General features: G+C 43.3%; 1 long non-coding RNA gene across 2 annotated transcripts in view; it reads left to right on the top strand.

Annotated features, from left to right (window-relative positions):
- LOC123800239 (uncharacterized) overlaps positions 1–15,111 on the top strand; it is an 86,142-nt gene extending 71,031 nt beyond the window's left edge. For both annotated transcript variants that reach the window (XR_015724472.1, XR_006781868.2), the window contains exon 3: positions 14,860–15,111. This is a non-coding gene — a long non-coding RNA (uncharacterized LOC123800239). The remainder of the gene's footprint in view (positions 1–14,859) is intronic.
- Positions 15,112–15,875: the final 764 nt, after the last annotated feature.

Raw genomic sequence — 15,875 nt, forward strand, 5'->3', positions numbered from 1 at the left:
TCTAGGTGCTCTGCTGCCATGGCTATAAAATGCCTTTAGACCAGAGATACTTGGGGAATTGGCATGAGAGATGACCACATCTCCTTGTACTTTCCATTAGAATTCCCCTAACCCCCACAGCTGTGCCAAAAGGCACTTTGATTGGACGAAGGCTGACCCAGGCCAAATGTAGAATGCTGGAAATGGGCTTTGAGGTCTCTTGGTAGTAGATCCTGGGAGAATATTCCAAGCATGCAGGATTAATTGGAGTCAAGTTCTCACGAGTCTAATAGCAGAGATTTGAATGAATGGGAAGAAAAAAGCATGCCCAGAGTTGTACCTTTCTCCAAGAAAAGGGTTTCCTATGGATGCCTTAATTGGACTTAACCCAGATGTGGAGCTTATAAACATCAAAGAGTGGGGCAAACATTTGTTGACTTCCTGAACATGCCTGGGAGAGGTATCCCTGTTACCCTTATTCTTCAGAAGGGCACCTTGGGCAGAGAGGTGGAGGTTTTAAAACTGCAGCATGGGATGCTGCCAGAGTCAAGTTTCCTAAGCTTTCATTCTTCCATGCTTTAGGCTTTTGGCTGTTTTTCTCAGTGCCTCCTGTGGAAGACACAGCAAGTACAGAGATGGGAACAGTGAAGGGAAGAGGGGTTAAGATAGTACATTGTCAGACTGGGATGCAGGCTTCTGAAATGTCCAGGGGGTTACTGACGACGTCCCTCTGTCTCTCTCTGAGGCTAGCATCTTCAGTTATTAGGATAGATGCTTCATCAACATTTGGGCTCTTTGGAGACAACCAGCAATTACTGCAAATTCTGTTCCCACTGCCCACCCCTCCCCAACTTCAAAGGAAACTCATTACCAGTCTCCGAATTCTTGAAATTACTTTCCCATCATCTCAAATGATGTATGTAAATAGTTCATAATAAGGGTCTAACCTCACCCTTTAGATTACTCAAGAAGCTCACAAAGATGGACTGTGATAAAATTATTCCAAGGCAAGGTGATTATCTCTGGATTATTCTTCCCAAGAAGATTTTATTGCTGGTTTGCTAAAATTTTAGAAGGTATTTTACGTACATGCCTTTACAGAAATTATTTATACAAACTTTTTCCTGACCCTTATTTGCAAATTAACACCCAAATGAGACCTCTTCTCATAACAAACTGTTTTGGGTCTTGCAGATGAGTAATTAAGAAACACATATTAAACCGGAATGAATTTGATGAGCATGTCTCTGAGGTTGCCAGTGAAATCTAGTTGCCTTTGTTTTCTAGAAGATTGTATTTTATAGGAAAGAGATCAGGATGTGCCTGAGACTGCAAGACTGTATGAAAGGGAGGCAGACAGCCTAGTTCATTAACTTGAGCAGTGTTCCTGTTTAGATTCACCCTCGACATCAACAAAAGAAGAAAAAGAAGTAAACAGAGAAGAGGCATGTAGAAACAGGTGCCAAACTGTCAGGTATTGAAAATGAGATGGTTAAAGTTGATGGTAAGATTTTTCTGGAGATCATCTTCATATTGAAGAAAACACAAGCGCATCAGATTGTCCCTGCCCTCCTGAGGACCTTACTCTTCTCCATCTCTTGGGTCACTTCCTCACATTTGCCTGTGTTCTCCGACAGCCTCTCCCATCACAGTGGGGGATCCGTGGGCAGTACTCATTGTGTCCTTTGAGGTTACAAGGGTAGGGGAAGAGGCTGGAGTTCAGGGGTGTGGGAGAGAGAGCGAAAGTCTGCCTTTGAGAATTTTAAGCTCTATAGGGACAGTGGCTCCTAAGCAACCAGTACAATGCAGACGGACAGGGAGCACTAGAAGCCGCAGAGGCTGCAGTTGCAGCAGGGAGAAGAGTCTGACCCAACTGCAGAGGGCCAAGAAAATTCAACTGTGTCCATCCAATAGGCAAATGGCAGGAACTCTGTTCTATGTGCAACAGAAATAGAGAGGTGGGTAAATGGGCAGAGAGATGGAATAGTGGAGAGATGGAATCTGTAGCTCGGCTTTTGTAGACCCCATCCTCAGGGGATTCTTGGATCTTGACCAGATTCCTTTTTGCTCATAGTGAAGCGCTCATGTTCTAGTTCTTGCTCAAATTCTCTATTAAAGTTGCAAAGTCATCAGGGGAAAGAGAACTGAAGAGAGATTATATTTCACACAACTGCAGAAGAACTGGGATTATTAAAAAAGTTTAAAAAGTTGCAAGGGTACCTATAATAGCTTTGTGCATTTCTGAATAGATTTTGTGGCCTATTAAGGAACAGGCAACATAATCAACATGGAAATGTTGCCACATGAGCACATTAATTTTTAACCTCCGACTCACAGTGCTAAAGGCTAACTCACTGGATACAGATAAGGCAGGTGGAAGTGCTTTGAAAACATAAAACACTCTTCCCTGGGAGGAAGTCAAGAGACATAAAAAAGGGAGGGAGAGAGGTCAGGCAAAGGAGTCAAAAGGCAGGTGGAAAGTTCTCATCGTTTCTTCCTTTCCTCTGCCTGTTAGCGTGCAGGCAGCTTACAGTGGGTTCTGGGCAGCCCAACGAAAAGGACGACTATCATAAACAGAGAAGTTAGGCCCAAACAGATGGAAATGAACTAGGAAGTGGAAGGAAGCAGAATGGAAAGAAAAATCTTATTTGGCACATAAAACATCTGTAAAATAGTTGATTCGTTTCTCAACATTTGAAGTTAACACATTTGAGGTAATCCTACTGTGGTTCCTGCCATGTAGGGTCCCCATTCTCCAACAGTGGCCATCACAGACCACTGCATAGACCCTGCAAAGAACTCAACCAGAAGGTCCCAAGTTATAAAGATGTAGGCAAGAAGAATAAGGTGCATTTGCATTGAGTGTAAAGTGTATCTTCATCAAGAATATTACTGTTCTTGGAAAACCAAACTGGGCAAGAGGAGGCTATCTATTTTCTGAGTGCTCTGCTCTGTACACACACACACACACACACACACACACGCACACACACACGTACAGCCCCTTTAACTCTTAGGAAACTCTGTTTTGTTTGGACCCTATGGCTTTCCTGACCTGTTACAGAAACCTCTTGCAGTCTGTATTCAGAGAGAGTAACACCTCCCTAATTGGTCCTGACGGTTGGAAGGAGCTGTTTGGATTCCCACAAGGGTCTAAATAGAAGAAAGAAGATTCTAGTCCATTAAAGCCTACATAGTACCTCAACTCAACTAATGGTTCTAAAGTATCGTCAGTAGAGGGCCTATAGTGCCTTGGAATTATCGTTTTGTCAAAAAGCATTAGTAGCTGTTTATATGTAGGAGATTAAAAGAAAAAAATCTAGTACCTGGTCAAATTCTATATATACAAGAATTATTTATTTGTAAATAAGCACGTTAGTTGAATGGGAGAATAAATTAGGCAAATGGTTATATACCATCTGTTTCTATATGAAATTTAAAAATCCCTCTCCCACCTGGACCTTTAAAACATTTCTGTTATTTTTCTTAGCAAGCCCTGTGAGGGATCTTCAGGGTCTGCAAACTCTGCTCTTTTCCTTAGCGCAGAATTTAAAATCTTAGCCTGTTACCCCCTTTTCCACCAACAATTCACTGCATTCTTTTGTTCTGCTCTTCACAATAGGGTTTGTGAAGTGAGTCTTGGTTTTATCAGTTCCTCATATTCTCCCAAGACAAATATGCAATCCCTTGTCATTTATTGGTTGTGAAACAGATGATAGTGAAAATGGCAAATGTGGAGAAGTTATAAATGTTCAGAAATACAGTTATTTGAATCTGAACCCCAAATACTTTATTTTCTCAAACAGCTCTCATGAGCATTCTAACAGTGTTCCATTTTCTCCCTCAAGTCATTCTGGGGGCCCCCAGAGAGTCGTTAACTCCCAGGGCTGCATCTCTCATGCCCTGTTCTCCCAGGCCCTGGAGTCTCTCATGCTGACCCTGGAAGGCATAGCCATGCTCGAAGAGTGTGATGATCTATGGTAGAATGGGAGAGAAGGCTCCCCTCCTTGGGTTGCACTGTGGTGAATGTGAGGCCTGACCTCCGCTGAGCGAAACCATTTATTGAAACAGCTGTTTTACAATTTGGTCATATCATTCTTTTTCCCTAGGAGCTATCTAAACACGTGGCTCGTAGGGTTGGGCCAGGCGTGGATAATGGCTGCGCTACCAGAAAGTGGACACCTCCCACAGCCCCTTTGAATCCTAAGACTCTGTTACTTTCTTGGGCCCTATTCCTGGCTCCTTCCTTGCAGAATGAGCTGCTTCCCAGAGCTCCTTGGTCTTCCTCTGGAGCCTCTCGAGTGGAATTTTGCCTGATAGTCCACCAGATTGCAGTGTGCCCAGACTCTCTCCCCTCCAGCACTGTTCCCAGGAAGCTGCTCAGCCCTCAGGCAATAGATTTTCACTGGGCAATAGCCACCAGCCCAGATCTAGAGAGCTCTGAACCCCGGCAGTGGATGGCAGTGGATCTCAGGCTAACACTCAGATCCTTCTGTACGGCCATGGTCTCTGGTTCCTCGTTCTGAAATAGTCACTGGAAGACTTGTCTGTGGGCATTCTGTCCTCCATCTCATTTCTGAGTACTGGGCTCACCACACTCTCCCCAAAAGAAATCAGGTATGAGTACTCTCTCCATGAAGGTCTATGGAGGCAACAGTGAGGCTCTGAAGCCTGGGACCCCCTAGATGGCTGCTGCCCATCGCCTTTAGTCTCTGCCCCATCACAGGCATGGCCCTCTTTGAGCATTATCTGACAAACCTCACAAGCATCATCTTCCACTGATTTCTGCTTATCCCCACAAATTCAGAATTTCGGGAGATCAGAGTTGATGAGGTTTTAGTGATTTCCATTTTCACACAAAGAGGTTGTGTAGCAAATTATATGTAATTATTATTTAGGATGGAGCAGATTTCAACTTCGTGAATATAAAAATACAATCTAGGCTATAAATATCTAAAAGAAATTTAGAAGAATTTTCTCCTATGCAGAAAAAAGCTGCTTCAGATGTCATGAATGTGTTAGACACAGATAAGAGCCAAGTTTAAGATAAGTAAAACATTTACACTGACAGCCGTTAAGTATGCATTTGATTTAGAATCCTGAGTTATCTGTCAGTTGTCTATGAAATTCATTGTTTTAGCTTTCAGTTTCCCCATTTCTTTTCTGTTACCTTTTTTCCCCGTTTTTCTTCAAAACACTCTTAGTATCTTTCTTAAGCCCACCCCCACTTCAGTTTCACCTCTCCTCAGAGACCCAGTGAGATGATCTATACAGTGCATGGCAGCATGGAGGTTCCATATAGTTGACTATAAATTTAAAGCAACATTTGCATAGTACCTGAAGTAAGTTGACTTATGAGTCAGTGTTTGGTAAATACTCTGAGATCTTCACATTAGACGCAAAATCCAAGTGCACTGTATTATTTCTTCACTTTATTTGTCTTTTGTAAAGCACCTGGTACCATGACAATATTCACTAGTTAAATAACATGTGAAATGAAATACACTTCCTTCTCTATTTTAATAATGTACTATTCATGCATTTTCCCCCCCTGGAACAAAGAATCATTGTGGTAGTTTGCTCTGCCAATATTAGGCTGATATCTTATTGCAAGTGAATAAAGAGATAAAATGGCATGCCACAGGAAAAGAGCTTCTTTTCAAAATAAAGGAGAACAAGGCAATAACACAAAATATGAAAAGCCAGGAAATGGTTCAATGGAATTATTACAAATATGAACACAGGTCCCTTGATTTTCTATTACTATCCCTGTTATAAAGGAATACCTACATGTCCAGAGCGAAGTGCAAATTAGAGTTTCTTGATCAATTCTATTTTTTAAGGAAAATCCATTGTTCTTCTCTGAATGATTGTCCTTAAGAGAGCTGACAGAGGTGTTGAACAGAGCAGAACCATTGCCAGCCATTTCTAGTGGACATTGAGCTACCAAATATTTTCCTCAAATTATAGAGAATTGCCATTTGTGGAGTCTACATTATATTTAGCTTAATTTAGGATTAAACATCTGTAACTTATTGTTAGGACATCTGGAGAGTGTGCAAAACTCTATACTATAAATATTGTCTCTCTCTATAGTCCCCATGGTATCTCTGAAGAAAGTTGTTCAGGTCCCATTTGTAAAGATTTGCTGATGGCCAAAGAACCAGTGTATAATTCTAGAGTGAAAAAACTGAGGTCTTCTGTCATGCAATGTTGACATGTTTTCACCTAAATTTGTTTCAGTTGACCAAGGATCCAGATGGTGGTTACCCTTCTGACTGCTTCACATACCCCAAGTGGGATCCAATGGAACAGAGAGAAAGGGCAATTTCATCTCTTACTCCTCTGGCTTTGGCTAAAGATCAAGAGGCCGTAATAACACAAGCCTTGGAAGAAGTCTGAAATGGCCATAATTCTCCCCACTAGGCTTCCCCAGTAACACTCAAGTAGCATACAGTGTCTTATGTTTAAAAGAATAAAGAATGGACATAGCAGACATTGCGATCTTTTAATGACTAAATATAGCGGAGGAGGCTAGGGTTTCTGAAAGATCAAGGGAAATGTAATAGAACTTGAATCTTGTGTTTAGAATCTTTTTAAGTTAGATCTTATTTTGAGAAACAGAAATGAAACTAAGAAGGCTTCCTAGGAAAGGCAAGAGTTGAGCCTTGAAGGATGAGAAAGAAGACATTGGAAACGAATTCATGAGAATGCATTTCGCCTAAGGGAATTGTGTGGGTCAAACAGAGAAGTGAGAAAGGACATGGTGTGCTTAAATGTTGGTCAGTGTTCTCCAGGGGTCCTAGAGTTACACACAAAGCTAGAAAAGTTCCCCCAAATCCTACTCTCCCAAATCCTTGGCTTTGACATTCTTCCTCCTGGAAATCTTTCTCTCACTACCAGTACTGAACCGAATGCCCTTTATTCTGTGCTTTCAGAATCCTCTGCCCTTGTCCCGATGTAGTTCTTTGTGCAAAATATGCATTTACCTGTTCTTATTTGACTTCCTCTCTGTTTTAATCTCCTGGTAGAAGGGACCTTGTCTTGACCACTTAGGTCTCTTCTTAATGCCCTGGGCAGTGCTTGATAGGCACTTAATAGTTATTTTTAGACTGCATGAATAATGCAAGATTTCATTAAATAAGGACTTCTGAATGTTTTAAATTTTTTCAAATGCCTTCGACGGGACTTGCTATTGTTCTAAAGGCTGAAGTAACAAATTAATAATAAATGTGGCTAGCTATATTTTATAACTAAACCACTAAAAATAAAGCTTACTCTAGACCATTTTAGAGAGAACAGAGTACCATACCAAATGAGTACCTTTTAGATCCACCCAAAGGATTTATCTAACATATTGCTAAAAGGTCCTCTTTGTAAAGGAGTTTCATGTGTAAGGTGACTCACCGGTGTAAGGGACCATTTGCGCAGCAGTAGTCTGCTAGGGAAAGACTATGTTGGAATGAATCCTGGTCTTGAAGTTGGAAAACTTAGGACCCAGCTCTAGAAATTGCTATGTGAACCTAGGCAAGCTACTCAAAGTCTGATCTTCAATTTCGTATCTGTACACTCAGAACCATAACTCTAGTTCTGTTTACCTCACAGAGTTTGGAAGATAAGATAATGTAGAAATGAGATGATAAACTACAAAGAATTATCCTCCTTCTTATCATAATGGTGTAAGAAAGAAGTTAAACTGACCTCCTGAATGCTAGGATGTCTTTTGTCCACCGGTTAAATAGATACTCAACCTTAGGACTTCTGATGTGACATTCAATCCGCTGATTGTACTCCACCGCCTCTTTCTAATCTAACAAGGAAAAGAATACAAATCACGCGCAGGGGATGCAGGGTCGTAAAAGTTTGTCCTTCGCAGGTACTATACCCTCTGGCATTTAACACGAAATCCCAGAGTCACGGTCAGCCTCCAGGTAGTTCTCACGTATAGTTTATTGATAGCTGCGCGAACATCTCCAACGACAGACTGCGGCCACAGTGACACTGAGCGCTGGCAGGACAGAGCAGCACTGTTCTCCAGCACATTTCCCCAATTCTCTGCTTGTTTTCAAGCTGTCAGGGGCTGGCTCTGGCCAACATGTTGAAAGGCCTGGCCAGTTTTCCTTCAAGGCTGTTCAGTCTAGGTTAGAGGAAGGATTGGCGTGTTTACCAGTCTTGTATCTACACTGACTGTTCTGACAACATTTAAACCTGAGAGGTGTTTGTCACTCCCTGGTGGCCCTTTGTCTTGACATATGACAGATTTGTGATCTTTGACCTATGAAACCCAGAGAGTAAAGGATGGGTGTTCGATTTCACGTGCCAGGTACTATTGACTTTAATTATCTTCTTGAAATCAGTCCAGCACGCAGGGATGAGGGACTGAAGTCTCAAATCACCCCAGAGTTTGGACACTCTCTAAAACCACAGTGTGTACATATTACTTATTCAGTATTTGTCAAGAAAAAGACACATTTTGCTGAACTGCGCTTTTCTGATAGGCTTCATTTAAGATTTTTTTTGGTAGGTTTATAATTCTGACAGGGAAATAGCTATAAAATGTAAAACGTATAACCAGTCAGGGCTGGGACACATGCCATCTAATTTCGTTGTGCACTCTACTGAGCTTGGGGATGTGTGAAACCTCCTCTTTGCTTGTTGATAGGGGGTGGGGAGACTGAAAGAACAATGGAGGGTGTGAGTCAGTCTTAGTGCAGATAATAGCATTGAGAGTCAAACTTTTTTTTCTTTTCAGTTTCAAATCTTTCTCCCTAAAATTCTGTCCCATTGATTGGGTCCTGTCTAGTGTCATTTAGTTTGCGCAATAGTTCAGTCAGTTGTGGAACAAGAGCTTTACAAAAAGCTTAGAGCCCTGCATGCAAGCATCCATCCAGGTATAGGAACAGGAAAGGTCCTGCGGTAAGAGTGGACACACCACGCTTGATGAGCTTACAGAGCAGAGTAGGGATCTTTTTTTTTTTTTTTTTTTTTATTTGACAGAGAGAGACACAGCGAGAGAGGGAACACAAGCAGGGGGAGTGGGAGAGGGAGAAGCAGGCTTCCCGCTGAGCAGGGAGCCCGGTGCAGGTCTCAATCCCAGGACCCTAGGATCATGACCTGAGCCAAAGGCAGATGCCTAACGACTGAGCCACCCAGGCGCCCCCAGAGTAGGGATTTTTAACCACTCTCATACTCCTTTCAGAGTAGGAGTTAAATCTGATAAAAACTGTGGCCCTCCTGTCTGAAGAAAAAAACGTTCAATTGCAGGGGATTCATAGAGTATCAATGGACAGGTTTAACGACTTCTATTCCCTTGAGAGGCACAGATAAGTAAATGTAAATCACCATGGAGTAGTAGGTTCTAGCTCTGAGATGTGTCCAGGTGCTATGGGATCCCAGAAGAGGAAGTGCCCCACTTTTCATCCAGAAGGAGGACCCTAATGCTTTACCAATAGTCCGGCATGCGCCCGGAGTTGTGTTTGTCAATGGTGATGGATTTTCTTTGGCTTATCAGAGTTTTCATGGTGAGCATGGGAGAGGGCAACAAAATCAACAGGCAGACTGACAAGAGTTTGGGATTTGGGATCAGAAGCTTAGGATTTAGTGGTTCCTGGTTCACCACTTTATAGTTGTATTAAATGGACACATTAGTCTCTCCACATTCCAGGTCTCAATCTGTAAAATTAAAATAGTGACACATGCTCTGTCAACCTCATGGCCAGGGAGGGGACCTTGTGGGGAGAGGGAGCAGGGGGTAGGACATGTGCAACAGTAAAGCTCTTCATCAACTGTAATGTCCTATAAACATAATGTATTGTCATCACTGTGCCCACAAACACAGATCTTGGAGAAACAGATAAAACTCAGTTAAAAAGGAGACAACCAGTTGCATCCAGGGACTTCCTATGGCTCATGGGGACAGAAGGGCAATTATGGGCCACCACACAGAACTAAACTTACAGGCCCCCCAGGGGACAGAAACCATGATTTCAAGATTGAGCCACTGAAGGAACCACGTTCAAAAGTCCTGAATGTATTGGCAAGAAAGCCAAATTTATAAATTCAGAGAAAATGATGAGTAAAAGATTATAAGCCAGTGGTTTGATTAGAAGACATCCATTTATTTACTTTCCTCTAATGTGGGGTTTTAAAAAACCAGAAGACTATAAAAACTTTGTCAGCATGCCCACCCTCCTCAAACCATCCATTCTCTCTTTCTCGATCTCTTGAGCTCTGCTTGAGAAGCAGCCTGTGGCTTAGCTGGCAGCCAGGCATGGCATGAGGTAGAGGATGTGGGGATCCCGGTCTTGGAAACTCAAGTCCTGGGTGTGAGTCTTGGCTCTACTGCCACTTAGTAGCTCTGGGACAACGAACTATCTAATCAATGCCTCAGATTCTTTGTCAGGAAACAAGATAATATCCAGTTTGCCTGGCTCACTGGGTTGTTGAAAGCTCTAAGCAAATTTTTTTTTTTTATAAACTATGAAGATTTTATAAAGTACTATTATTGTGTGCATAGTTGTACAGGGCTATCAATGAAATGACCAAAAGGGAAGATACCACATTACATGTTTACAGATTGGCTGCCTAATTTCCCTTAATTAAGCATTTCTCAGAATGTATGTCTGCCTAATTATGTTTCTGGAGAATGTGTCTAGAAGTTTCTGATCAACATATATCCAGGACCTCTGCACTGGCTGCAGAAAGAAAGAAATCTTCCATTGGTGATTTTCACATTTAGTAAGAGGGACTGAAGTCTGATTTTCAAGAAGCTATCAAATACATTTTATCTTCTGTAGGAACAAACACCAAACCCGCCTTCCTCCACACTTTCGCCCATGTGCTCCCTCTCAATTCTTCCTGCCTTCCCCCTACTTGCCCTTTCTACTCCCCCCACACACCCGCCTGTTCGCTGTGTATGCACAGCCCAGCAGTGGCAGCTACCCACGCAGATGAATCCTAGTGGATCCTCGTGGCACTGTATCCATAGGAACCTGCAGAGAACCAGGCAGCCTCTGCTTTCTAACCCATGTGTTTGTGGTGTGGCCACAAACTATGTAAAACTATGCCCAGCAGGGGCCATTATGGGCAGTTATAGCTCTCTTCCTATTCACCCACTCCTGGGATCCTGCCTCTTCCTCCCAGCTTCACACCCCCAGCTCCTAGCCACACAGAGTATGTTTGGTTAACTAGAAAGAGAATCTTTGCACTGGGAGCTGCTGCTTTCATTCAACGCATATCAAACATGTACTATAGACTAGATACTGCACTAAGGATGAGAAGAAAACCCAAATAAATGAGATAGGGTTCCTATTTTTAAGAAGTTGACCGTCCAGTGAGAGAGACAACAATGCATAGAAATAATTGTGTGACAAGTGCTATTTCACGACCAAGCACTATGGGGCCCATAGGAGGAAGTAATGAATTCTGCTTAGGTTTGGCAAGGCCTCAGAGAGGAGGTGAGGTTGACTTGCATCGTGAGAGAGGACTCCTATCCCACCACATGGAAGAGACAAGAATGGCACTGCAGGTGTGGGAACTGGCAAGAAGGCAGGCCCAGGACAGCAGAAGGGTGTTCCGGGAGTGGTGAGGCTCTCATATAGCTAGAGGATTCGGGGCGGGGGGGGGGGCAAGTAGGGGCAAATGAGGGGACAGGTGGGCATGGGCCAGGTTGTAAAGGGCCTTGAGAATACTGCTAAGGAGACTGGATGCAAAAAGGAGCCAAGGAAGATGTTTTAAAAATACTATCTATTTTGAAAAACTCTAAGCCTGTACAAAGTCCACTGTAGGTGTTTATGCTGGTGAGTGACACCATTAAAATATGTCTTTTGGAGCAGGAAGGCGGGTTCAACAGCTGTTGCAAAGCTACAGGCAGGAAGTGAAGAGGATTCCAGAGGGCTGGGCAGGACGACAGGAGAGCAGGTCATTTGGACATTAGATTTCGTAGGGCCCCCAGGAGTAGTTAGGTAGAATGGTTTGGCTAGGCAGGGATGACGCTCACTCAGTGCACTGGATGGGGAGACAGTGATGTAGACAGCGAATATGGGGACTTCAGGGGGGAATCTCCCACCGCATGGGAGAGCATAGGATTCCCCTTTCCACTTAAGACAGCAGTTCTCAGCCAGAAGTTGAGTTCAAGCACTCGGAGGTGGGAAGGGCCAGGACCAGAGTCAGCGGGCCTGTGTCCTGGGACCAAACTTTAAGAATTTTGAAAGCAGCTATGTAGCCCTCCTTCAGTTTTCTCATCACCAGAATAAACCATCTCCACTCCTTTAATCTTCCCTCAAGGGTCTGACATAGCTTGGGTTACTCTGCACTCTCTGCTGTTTTCCCACATCCCACTTAGAATGCAAAGCCCCAGGCTATAGACAACACATGACTCTTTCTCAAGTTATACATATAATTATATATTTATGTGTGCGGCACACACTTTATTAAAGATTACTGTAATTCCCACATTTAACACTTTATAGTCATTAAATGCCTACTTTTCCTGAACAAACCTTGATTTTTTGCTTCATTATTTTTCACCTCCCCACTATGTATATACTTCTGACGATCTATTTGCCAGCCAGGTCCACAGTTACCAGGGCCTCTCTCAGGAGTTTCAATAGCAAGACTCCTCTTCTCATGACCCATAGTGCAGAATTGCTGTTTGGATAAAGTTCCAGAATGTGATTACATTAAGGGAAGAGAATCCTTTGGCAAAACATCAAACGAAGGAACAACCACATCCTGTCAGGAGGACGCTGGTGGTCTAGCAAGGTCTTCTAGAAGGTCCAAGGACTCATTTTGTACTTGAAGAAAGATTATGCTGGTATCTTGGAGAGGTTCTCGGTCAATACAGAATATGGCCTGGGGAAGAGGCTGTTTCCTCGCAAGATTTTGCCATTAGGAAGCACTGACTGAACAAGTACCTCACTTAACCATTTGAGGCCTTTGGGAGATCTTGTATGACAGGCAAATGGAAAAGACATGTGAATTTTAGGAAGTGCTTGAAAGTTGTATTCAAAGGTATCCACAGAGATGTTCATTGTTCCAGAGAATCCTTATACGGTCCTGCAGGTTACTGCTTGGGAGACCCTCTTTCTGCAAGCCTCACTCCTTCAAGAAAGGCTCTCTCAATGCCTCAGAGCCCCTGAGGGCCAGGGTCTGGGAAGGTGCCTGTGACTTGTCATGCTGCTACTCCTTTCCTGCATCCTGCCACCTCCCTGGGCTCTCCCTGCTCAAGCAAGGCCAGGTTCCCTTGAGGCATCCACCTGGCATTCTGCTGCCTCCCCAGAGACTTTCTCTGCTTGCTAGGACCCTTCAGTGCCTCTACTTGCCTATCCTTCCCTCTAGCCAACCTTTCTTAGGTGGCGTTCCTCATCTAAACCACAGTACTCAGGGGCAATTTCTAAAATTCTCCCAACGGCAATAAATAACTAGTATTATTCTAGATGCACAGGAGAGAAGTTAATGCATTAGATACAGTGGATCTCTTAGGGCACTGAGGCTTAATTCTGCTGTGGAACTCTAGTTGACAGAGACTTTGGGGCTTGTGGAATATTCTTCCAGTTGGGGGTTGGGGTGGAGAAGTTCCACTTCTTTCAATCACCACTCCCCCATCACCAGTGACATTGCTCCCAACATTGCTGATTGCAATCAATATTGCTGATTATGTTGAGAATCTTCTCTGATGTACCAAGAGCTTAGATTTTTAGAAAATTTAGCCAGAAAAAGATTCTCTGTGAGTTCTTCCATGCAAAACCCAGCACTGGCACAATGTGTTCAGGACAGCATATTAAAGAATTGCTCAAACCAGGGAAATTCAAGAGGAGGAAAATACTGAAGGAGAAGACAGAATGGTCATTCTGTGACCTCTTGATGAGAGCTATCCTCACATATTTCAGGGTCTCACAAGTAGGCAAGGAGGTTTGTCATGTACTTAAAAGGATGCATATATTAAAGTAATGCTAGTTGATGATGCAGATAAGGCCCAAACCCCAGTGATGAAATAGAATACAGATTTACTTCTTTCCCATATCACAAGCCAGTGAGGATACGGGTAGGGGTATGTCTCTGTCACATGCACTGAAGTCAGGGACCTAGGCTCCCTCATCACAGGCCCAGCCCACCACTCTGGCTCTAGAGTCCTTTCTGTTCTTTTTTTTTTTTTTTTTTAAAGTTTTTATTTATTTATTTATTTGACAGAGAGAGACAGCCAGCGAGAGAGGGAACACAAGCAGGGGGAGTGGGAGAGGAAGAAGCAGGCTCATAGCAGAAGAGCCTGATGTGGGGCTCGATCCCAGAACGCTGGGATCACGCCCTGAGCCGAAGGCAGATGCTTAACGACTGAGCCACCCAGGCGCCCCCAGAGTCCTTTCTGTTCTGCTGGAATATGAGGAAGGAAGAAGGATTACACATGGGAGGTTTTCATGTACCAGGCCTGGAAAAGACACAAAACACCTGGCTCACATTCTATTGGCCAGAACTCCATTCTCTGGCTGCAGCTAACTGCAGGGAGGCTGGAAAATGTCGTCTCACTGTACGTCCAGGAAAAGGAAGAGAACATGGGTGTCAGTGGTAAGCCAAGTTTGGATGTTTGGGGCCTTAGGTTGTGGCTCACAATGATACGAATTACTTGTGTGAATTAGCATGGCTCATGATGGGCAAACTGATGAAGTACTAAGTTCATTGTCACTGGAATGTTGGTTGGAGAACAAATTCTTGCCATTTCTACTCCGGAGCTCTATAATTACAGTTTCTGAACAGCATAGCAATTCCTCCCACACTCCTGCTCCTACTTTCCCTGTGGTTCCTATTACTGAGAAAAGAGTGGGTCACATGGTGCTACTTCTTCTACAGAACGTCTTCTGTCACTTTTGTTTTTTTCTTTTCTAGGATAGCAAGATGGATGTCAAGGTGACCTTGATGGTCAGCAAACAGGATCTGAGCACCTCTCTTCAGGGAACTCTGTGCATGGGGAAGGCAAGACTGCCCATTGCTGGAAATATGCATCTGGGGCAAGACTTATCACAGAGTTCTTTTGCACAAATGGAGTAATTCTGCTCATCTTTACTTTTCCTTTAAGTGTAACATTCTGGAATCCTAGGATTTTGGCATTGGAAAAGACATTAAAGCCTACGCGTCTGATCCTGTTGTGTTGTACGTGAAGAGGAACAGAGGGTCAAGCCCTTTGTCCGTAGGGTTGCACAGCCAGTACTGGCAAAGCACAGTTAGAACCTAGGCCTCCTGAATCCTACACCTGGGCTCCAGGCTGCTCCTCCCATTGATAAAATATCAGGGTTTCCATGTCCTAATGATATTATTCAAACAGTCTTGGCCAATTCCACTGATGTTCTGACCCGATAGAACCATGCAACTGTGGGAGGCAGGAGACACGGGATCTGGTCCTGCTCTGCTCTCAGCTCCGTGTGGCCTTGGACATGTGGGTGGGCCTTAGGTTTCTCATATATACACTGAGAATTTGAATCAGATCATTATCTTCAAATCCTATTTCACATAGGAAGGCCCGGTATCCTAACTTTTGTTAGAAGTTTCTATGGCTTAAAATGGTTTGAAAACCATTTTTTCCACTGGATGAAATAGTCGCTGAAGTTCTTTCTGTCTTTAAAATATTTTAGCTCTTTGAAATGTACTTTATGAATTTCATTTTTAAGTCACTTTCTCTATGGGCTAACTGATGAAATAAGACACAAAGCTATGACAAGTTAGATAACAAACCGAAGTTTGCCACTGCTTCTCACAGTTGCATATTCAAATGCCTTGGGGATCAAGTAGGTAATATAAAAAGAGGCAGGAGTAAGTTATGGGTTGTGTCTCCCTGCCCCCCACTGCGCCAAATTCCTATGTTGAAGTACTAATCCCCAGTATCTCAGAATGTGACTATGTTTAGA

The sequence above is a fragment of the Ursus americanus genome, chromosome 5 (assembly GCF_024610735.1).
Source record: "Ursus americanus isolate L20-20 chromosome 5, mUrsAme1.1.p, whole genome shotgun sequence".
In the NCBI taxonomy this organism is placed as follows: domain Eukaryota; kingdom Metazoa; phylum Chordata; class Mammalia; order Carnivora; family Ursidae; genus Ursus; species Ursus americanus.